Source organism: Alosa pseudoharengus, unplaced genomic scaffold, assembly GCF_046254945.1.
Source record: "Alosa pseudoharengus isolate Yale_2024_CS ecotype anadromous, Long Island Sound unplaced genomic scaffold, YU_APseudo_1.1 YU_APseudo_1.1_scf_23, whole genome shotgun sequence".
Classification (NCBI taxonomy): domain Eukaryota; kingdom Metazoa; phylum Chordata; class Actinopteri; order Clupeiformes; family Clupeidae; genus Alosa; species Alosa pseudoharengus.
Genome location: NW_027468685.1, coordinates 28397739 through 28405960, shown reverse-complemented (window position 1 = coordinate 28405960; position 8222 = coordinate 28397739). Strand labels below are relative to the sequence as shown.

General features: G+C 39.7%; 1 long non-coding RNA gene across 1 annotated transcript; it reads left to right on the top strand.

Moving 5' to 3' along the window:
- Positions 1-1642: 1642 nt before the first annotated feature.
- Positions 1643-2888, top strand: LOC143140238 (uncharacterized). Its single transcript, XR_012990592.1, has 3 exons — positions 1643-1768; positions 2307-2397; positions 2541-2888. It is a non-coding gene; the product is annotated as an uncharacterized LOC143140238 (long non-coding RNA).
- The last annotated feature ends 5334 nt before the right edge of the window (positions 2889-8222 follow it).

The window sequence follows — 8222 nt, the reverse complement described above, 5'->3', positions numbered from 1 at the left end:
GCACACATGCACACAATTCAAGAATTTCTCAGAATTATGAACAGGCAAGATGGAAGTGGGGTTGTATAAAATGAATTTTACATGTGAAATCTATGAACTAATCATGTTTTGGTACTTGTTGTCTAGCAGATATCAGTGAGAATTGAGTGTGGATAATGCAATTTAGTGAGACAGTTAGAATCATATAGGCCTTTCAGCGTGATTTATTTTTGTGGAAAAAATGTGCTGGACTGGGCGGCGGTCATATTTTGTACCGCTCTGCGGTACATCTAGTTAATTAACAAGTTCTCCACACTGAAAAAAGTGATTTTGACATGTAGTAATTTTTTCTTAAATGAAACTGTATTTATATACTCAATTTGTTTGTGTTTTGCAAAAACTCATTTCAGATAAGTAATATCTGCAAGAAAAAAAGGGGTTTGCTTCAGAGGCGGTGCTGCGCATGCGTTTATTTGGCTGCCAAAAGATGATTGTCCTCCATTTTGCAAACGGTTCCGTTGGCTTGAAGAGATCTGCACTTGAAATCTTCGCTTTTGACTTTTAACGGTAAGTGGTATATTATTAAACGTCATTTGACAGTCAGTTTACCATTAGAAATTTGGAGTGTCTTTAATTGCCTTATTTGACACGATAGAGCTGTTTTCTTGAATATTTAAGAAATCGTCTAGCAAGCTAGCTAAAGTTAACTTTACCTAGCAGTTCTACTCCAATATAATGTTAACTGGGCTAACAAGTTCATCTTAAAGTTTACTTTTATTACCTCCTCAACGTAATTGATTGAATAACTTCAAAATGAATATATACCTTAATGTTAGACAATTTAGGTCGTTGAAACTCAGTGGACCCATTAAAGTTTGTACAATTAACATTAGCTGCTAACTGAATTGGAACACAGATCTTGCCTGAAATATGGTTGACCTTAACGTTGCTAGTTAGCTAACCGAACACCAGCAGACCAAACACGTTTTCACCGACCCCTGTGGAGTCAACTGACACTTAACTTGAGCAATGCCGAGTTTGCAAAATACATTTGTTTGGAGACTCAGAATGCAGGCCAAGGTACATGTAAAAAGGAAAGAAATAGGACGCATGTTTTGTGAGTGATTAGGTTAGGTCATAACTCGGACAATGTTGGCCAAAAGCCACATTTACGCTAGGTTTAGAAACATGTTTATTTATTCTGTCAGTAATGGAGTACCACTATTTTCTCAATAATGTCATCGCCAGCGCTGAATATGCGTGGTGGTGGCATTTCTCAAACTCAACAGCAGTGCAAGATCTGGACAGGCTGATGCTACGCACCTGTTAAGCAGATATTGGTTGAACATTTTATTTGTTCCATGGTGTTGAAATTTGAAATGTTTTCCCTTCAAGGGGACAGTCAGATCAACAAGCAGGGCTGTGTAGCTATTGTTGGTAGATTGTAAGATAATGTGTCAAATGTCAATTAAATGAAGTGTCAAAATCGTTTGATTAACTAGTACCATTTGTGTATGTATTAAATAAGTATATTTCATAAATGTATACTTTATATTTATATTATAAATGTGTTTCTATCCTCTTTAGTTACAGGTATTGAGAAATGTCCTTGCTTGATGACTGGATCAGGAAATGCCTGTGAGGCTTGGGTATTCCGGCAAGCTACAGGTCAAAGATGCGTAACCTTGGATGTCCAGTGACCGCCGTTTTCCAGAAGAAGAAGGTCATAAGTTCCAGAAGAAGGTTTAAAGGACATAAAATGACCAAACATTTGAGGATTTTGCAAGGTGTAAGTTTGTATTACTATTATTGTTTACTTCTCTTACATATTACATACAATGATCACATTGGATCTGTTTCTGCTATTTGCAACTGCCATCACTTATAGTCACCCTACTCACACACTGCTCTTATGTTCCTTATTACAACATAGCGACAGATAGAGGCATTATAATTTTGTGTCTAACTATAACTGGACTCCTCAGGGTTGATACGACTACATGAGTCGTCATACATTTACCCACTCACTCATTTTCCCGTTGCTCACATTGTTCCTTCCCCAACTGGTACACTCACTTATTAGCCTGATGTCGTTATACTCAATTCCTGTCAGAATTTAAGTCTGGCGCTGCTTCGTTGGGACGTGATTATGGGGTGTGTTTCAACCAATACAGGGGAAAGAAATGCTTGCCAAATGCCTGTTATCTGTTGCAAAGCACTCTGAACTGAATCTTCCGTATTAAAAGTGCTTTATAAATAGAGGTTATTATTATTTAGAGTATTGATTGTATTTTCACAAAATAATTAATATCCCTGTATGTGAACAGACAGAGACTGTACATCTGAGGAGGGAGGCAGCCATCAAGACCCCGTGCCTTTATTTTGGTGAAGATGATGATTCTCTCATACATGTACATGGTAACACTAACCAAGGGCATGTTGAAATTGCAATTAAAATTGCATTTTTATGCCAATTTTTAAGCCAAAAACCTTTAAGCCAGCTCCCAGCTCGTATCTTTTCTCAAGCGTCAACCTAAAGCAGCTTTTTAAATTTTGTACAGGATATCCATGGCAAGGAGGTGTCAAGAGAAAACCACCCCTTGGAACATGAGGACATCGGCATCGTTGTGGATGGAGGCATCATTTTGGAGGAACCTTGGTCTGTTGCACAAGGCTGTGCAGTGAAGCCAGAGACTTTCTAATGAGGAGACACAGCACTCAAAAAATCCTCCAATCATGTGTTGTGAACTCGGTGCTGGAGTAAGGTTGGTGTCGTGAAGCCTTGCGCACGCGCATTTCTGCCAAATAGGATGCCCGATGAGTGCCAAAAAAGCATTGCATTATGGCTGCCGAGTGCAGGGACTTGCCTAAAAGGACTTTGGTGAAGCTAGGGGTCATATACACATTGAATCAATCTTGAACTCTTCAATACTATTACAAATTCAAGCAAAAAGTTGTCATTCAGATGGATGGTGATAAGCTCCTACCCAAGGTTCTCAATCTTAAGAACCAAATCATTAGATGGGCAAGTGGGCCTCTTCTTTCTCTTCCCTGCTGTCTCTCTCTTTCTCTCTCTGTCTTTATCGTTCGTCCTCTCTCTCTCGGCACACTTTTACACACACACACACACAGTCATGATTGACTTGATTTGAAAGATTCAATAAATGGTTGTGAACCTTTCTTTCTTTCTCACTGTCTTTCTCTCATTCTTTCTTTCTCACTGTCTTTCTCTCATTGTGAACCTTTCTTTCTTTCTCACTGTCTTTCTCTCATTCTTTCTTTCTCACTGTCTTTCTCTCATTCTTTCTTTCTCACTGTCTTTCTCTCATTGTGAACCTTTCTTTCTTTCTCACTGTCTTTCTCTCATTCTTTCTTTCTCACTGTCTTTCTCTCATTCTTTCTTTCTTTCTCTCATTCTTTCTTTCGCACTGTCTTTCTCTCATTCTATCTCGGCACATTTACTTACACACGCACGCACACACACACACACACAATCACTCACTGGTAAGGTGTTTGGCTTTGGTCAAAGGTTCACAACCATTTATTGAATCTTTCTTTCTCTCTTTTGGTGCACACACTCTCTCTTTGGCACTACTGCCTTTGCTTTTGCTTTGGTTTGAGAGCGGGAAAATTATTATTTTTTAAAGCAAAGGGTCCCAATGTGTGTTCATATGTGTGTTTCTGTGTTGAACATTTGTTTTAATAAAGACAGTTATACCATTTCTGTTTGAGATTTAAGTTAATACTATTTAACCTGAATTTGAAGTTTAACTTAATTTTTACCAATGAAATTATATACAAATATTAAGCAAATTCAACTAAATCTATATGGCTGGATGTAGCTAAATTAAATTGAGTGCAAATGGTTACCTAAAAAAAATTAAGTAATTCTTGCATTAGAGAATATTAAGCAAATTCAACTAAATCTATATGGCTGGATGTAGCTAAATTAAATTGAGTGCAAATGGTTACCTAAAAAAAATTAAGTAATTCTTGCATTAGAGAATATTAAGCAAATTCAACTAAATCTATATGGCTGGATGTAGCTAAATTAAATTGTGTGCAAATGGTTACCTAATACTAATTTTTACTCAAAATATTTGATTGGAGTTTGCTTGGCTTGATTTAGTTGTAACTACTCAATTTAGTTTAGCTTTAATTGCAAGAAAATATTAAGCAAATTCAACTAAATCTGCACTGAATTTTTTTTTTTTTCAGTGCAACAATCTGTTCAAAATATATTTAAAAAGAATACCTACTGTACATGCACCCTCCCGGTCAAAGACTTTGTTTCTATCTTGAGTGTTTTTTTTTCATATTTCACAAGTCTTTCAATTTCTTTCACTTTGCTAATCAGAACACACACATTTTCATTTCCAGGCTGTCTTGCGTATACAAGTGAGGACAGACTTATCCCAGTGCTAATCTATCTCCTCTGTCCCCCTTCGTGAAATGTGTGCATTTACTATGCGGGGCACGGAGCAAAATTTAAGAAGCAATAAATCTTCCTCCTCCCCATGTTCCTGGGATTTAATGTGGCTAGTAAGTCAATTCGGCCTCCTTTTGTGGCTTTGGCACTTTGCACGCGTGTGGAAGTGAATGTCATCGCACATTAAAGCGGGAGGCGCTCAGATCTCCCTACACATGCTTCTCGGCATGATAAACAACCTTGTGCGGTTTTCACGCATGCAAAGAAATAAGATGTAAACAGCAAGATGGATGAGATAATAAGCTGTGTGAGTCAGAAGGGAAAATATTGCAGAAATAATCATTTTCAGCGAGGGGACATTCAAAACGAGGCGGTCTCCCGATTTGTCATCCAGCCAAACAGCGCATCGGAGTGAAATGGACAAAAGATAGCGTTAGGAGTGAAGGCCGTCGACCCTGCTCTCTCTCCCTGTCTTCTAGTTGAAGGGCAGATTCTTCTCCCCTTTGGATACTGATTCCCATGACTAGCATTAACACAGCTATAGCCATCAATCTGGTCCCATATATTCCACCCTCCTACGAGTCACCATGGAGATAGTTTATAGAGGACAAACACCCATATGCCTTACAAACAAGATAAAGTTAAATCATGTCTCCTGTCTCCTCTCACGCTCTCTTTCTCTCTCTCTCTTTTTGGTGTGTCATAAGCTCTCACACACACACACACACACACACACACACACACGCGTCCACTAAGAGTGGTGATGTGTCCAGCTGGAGATCTTGAGCCATTCGGTATTATTCCATTTTATTACCTCCATGTGCTCTCCATTCTATGATGCAACTCATCTCTCCTTGCAACAACAACAACATGGGTATCAATCTCAGTAGCCAATCCAGAACTCTGACAGAGAGACACACATTCATCATAGCTGTGAAGGCAATAACAATTCATAGTTGTGTGAGTTACATGGACGCGTTTGCTTGCTTAGAAAACAGACAGATAATTCACAGGCCCTTTAGAACAGAGGAGCAGAGCCTCAATCAGAGGTGCAGGAGTCTTACGATCCCTGAGAACAGACCTTCCTCAGAGACAAGAAACTCATTTGCCCGCTGCACGCTTGATGTCGCCACAGATGCAGGATCATCTTGTTTCTGTTTACCAGGCAGGGGTTTGGGGGCCCGACCTGGTGTATACACAGACATGGCATACATCAAATGCACAGAGAATAGCCTTATCTTTGTGTGACAGACAGGCATGTAGAGAATAGGCTTATCGTATATGATGGAGATTCATTCCATTCGTGTGCAGGGAAAGACATGATCCTGTGAGATCACCATATTTATACAGGGTACAGCGGAGATCCACACCCCCATTTCAATCAATATGGCTGACACCGCATCAACATACAGCTGTGGAGCTCATAGGAGAGTTGCATCCTGCTTTCTACAGACCTTATAGGAGATGGACAAAGTGCCAGTATAAAAGAAAAAGTAATGAATGTAAAGGAAACACAATGAGAGAATCAGAAGAAAGAATAGGTGGTCTCATGTTTACTGTTTACATCTTTACAGGTGAACGACGTATCCTCCCTAATATTCACTCAGTATCTGCACTGACACTATTTGACCAGTGGGGGCACCAGAGGTGGTATCAAGAGTGTTTCTGATTACATTTGTTGTGATTAATCAGCTGATGAAATAATGAACTAGCGCAGTGTTTTATTTAAGTTTCTTACTACATAGCACTTACACTATCCAGAAAAGCAAAACATGCTGAAAAAATAAGTTGACTTTTTCATAATTGAGGAAGACTTAGTTCTACAGTTCTTACATATAGTCTGCCACAGACAGAAACAGAGTTGTGTGAGTGCGTAAATCAGAATATGAGATGAGACAAAGGGCGAGAGAGAACTCCACACAAAACAAACAGCAGGAGAGGAAAGAGACAGATCAACGCTTGTGTGTGATTCCCATTTCACCAAAACTGGAGGAGCATGACAGCTGTCCTCTCAGCACTCCGTGAAGAACACAGCCAGCTGAGCTGTGGAAGGCTTCTCAGGATGCTGTTGATGTTGCTTAATGCTTCAGTTCACTGGAAATTTCATTTTCTACTCAATAGCCGAATGAGAAACAGAGAGCTGGGTTGCTTTGATGCTTTGCCACTACAGTATGTGACACACTGTCTGTGACAATGGAGGACAAACAGCAAGTCACTTTCAAAAGTATTGTGTATGTGTGTGTGTGTCTTTCAAGTCAGTGTGGGTGGGTGGATGTTGTTAGTAGGCGTGTGTATGACCTTGTGTGTGTGTGTGTGTGTGTGTGTGTGTGAGTGTGCGCAAGCGAGGCAGATAAAGCAATATGTGACAGATGCAACCACATACATGCCTTCTCTGGAAGAGGTCTTGGTTAGGGGTTAATGGAGAAGGACTGGGACGCGGTTTCTCTCTCTGAAAGATGACAATACTATTGGGTTCAGTGATGTCTTATACTACCTACTGCGGCGAGATGGCAAGGACAGTTTGAAAGTGAATCTCTCTCTCTCTCTATCTATCTCTTCATGTGTCCTTCTCTCTCTTTGTGTCCCTCTCTCTCTTTCTCCTCCTGTGTGTGAAAGTGTGAGACGTCTTGCGCATGCTATTCCCAGCAAACCACTGGGCCATCTGACAGAATGTTTGTCCTAAAGAAGCAAGGAAAAAAAAGGAAACGAGAACAGCATCTCCTTGACAACTCCTCCTGGCAATTTAGTCAGGAAATTGTTTTGTGTTTGTTTATGAAGCATACAGTCCCAACAGAGACTAATCTGAGAGAAAGGGGAAACGGAACGAGAACGGGATGGGGAAAAACCACAAGAAGGTCATAGCATGTTTTTGTTGTTGATGATGCTGTTGCTGTTTCTGTTGTTGTTGTTGTTGTTGTTGTTGTTGCTGTTGTTCATATATATGCTTGCCTCCCTCCATTTTCTTCTCCGACTCATCGACAGTGGAATACTAATGAGCCTGTGTCACGCCTCAGGAGAACTAACCAGCCCCTGATAACACAGGAGATTATGTTCACCCTTTATAAATCTCCACTGCTCAAGGACCGCTTCTCTCTCTCATTTCTATTCAATTTCTCATCCTTCACAGATGTCTCTCTCTCTCTCATCCCCTCATAGAGTGGGTAGCCTGAACTGTTAGTCACCCTAGTGAAAAGGGTGACATCCATTCCTTTCCAGAATATTCTAGTATTATACCACCACTTGAGGCTCACTCGTGTCAATTCATGTCAATTGCAACTCCTTCACTGTGCTTATATCTCTTTATGGTGACCTGTACAGCGGCTGGTATTGAGTAAGGATAGAGTGGTCATGTTAAGGCCATGGGATTCAAACGTCTGTGAGTCAATGGCACACAGCCATCTTGGAAAGAAACACTTATGATGGCACCTTCTTCTCACTTTTATTCACAGAATTTGAAGGGAAAAAAAGAAATTGTTGTGCTTTAGACAATGTTGGCATTAAAAGAAAAGTGTGGATGATGGAATCTTACAAGACTCATTGTGATAGCCCCCCGAGGGATTATTAATTTTTCCATACAAATCAAGAAATTATTACACTTACAAAGAGATTTTGTCAACTGTTCTAATATCAATTCTTTTTGCTCACTCATGAGGGTTATAAAAATAAAAGTAAAAAAAAAACTCTGGGTCTAACATCTCTATTCTCACATTATGACGGCAAAATGAAGTAATTTGAGGAAATCCAAGTTAAATCTGAAAGCATAAAGCTAATTACAGACATGAAAAGGCATAAAGACACAGCAGCAAAGCTGGTC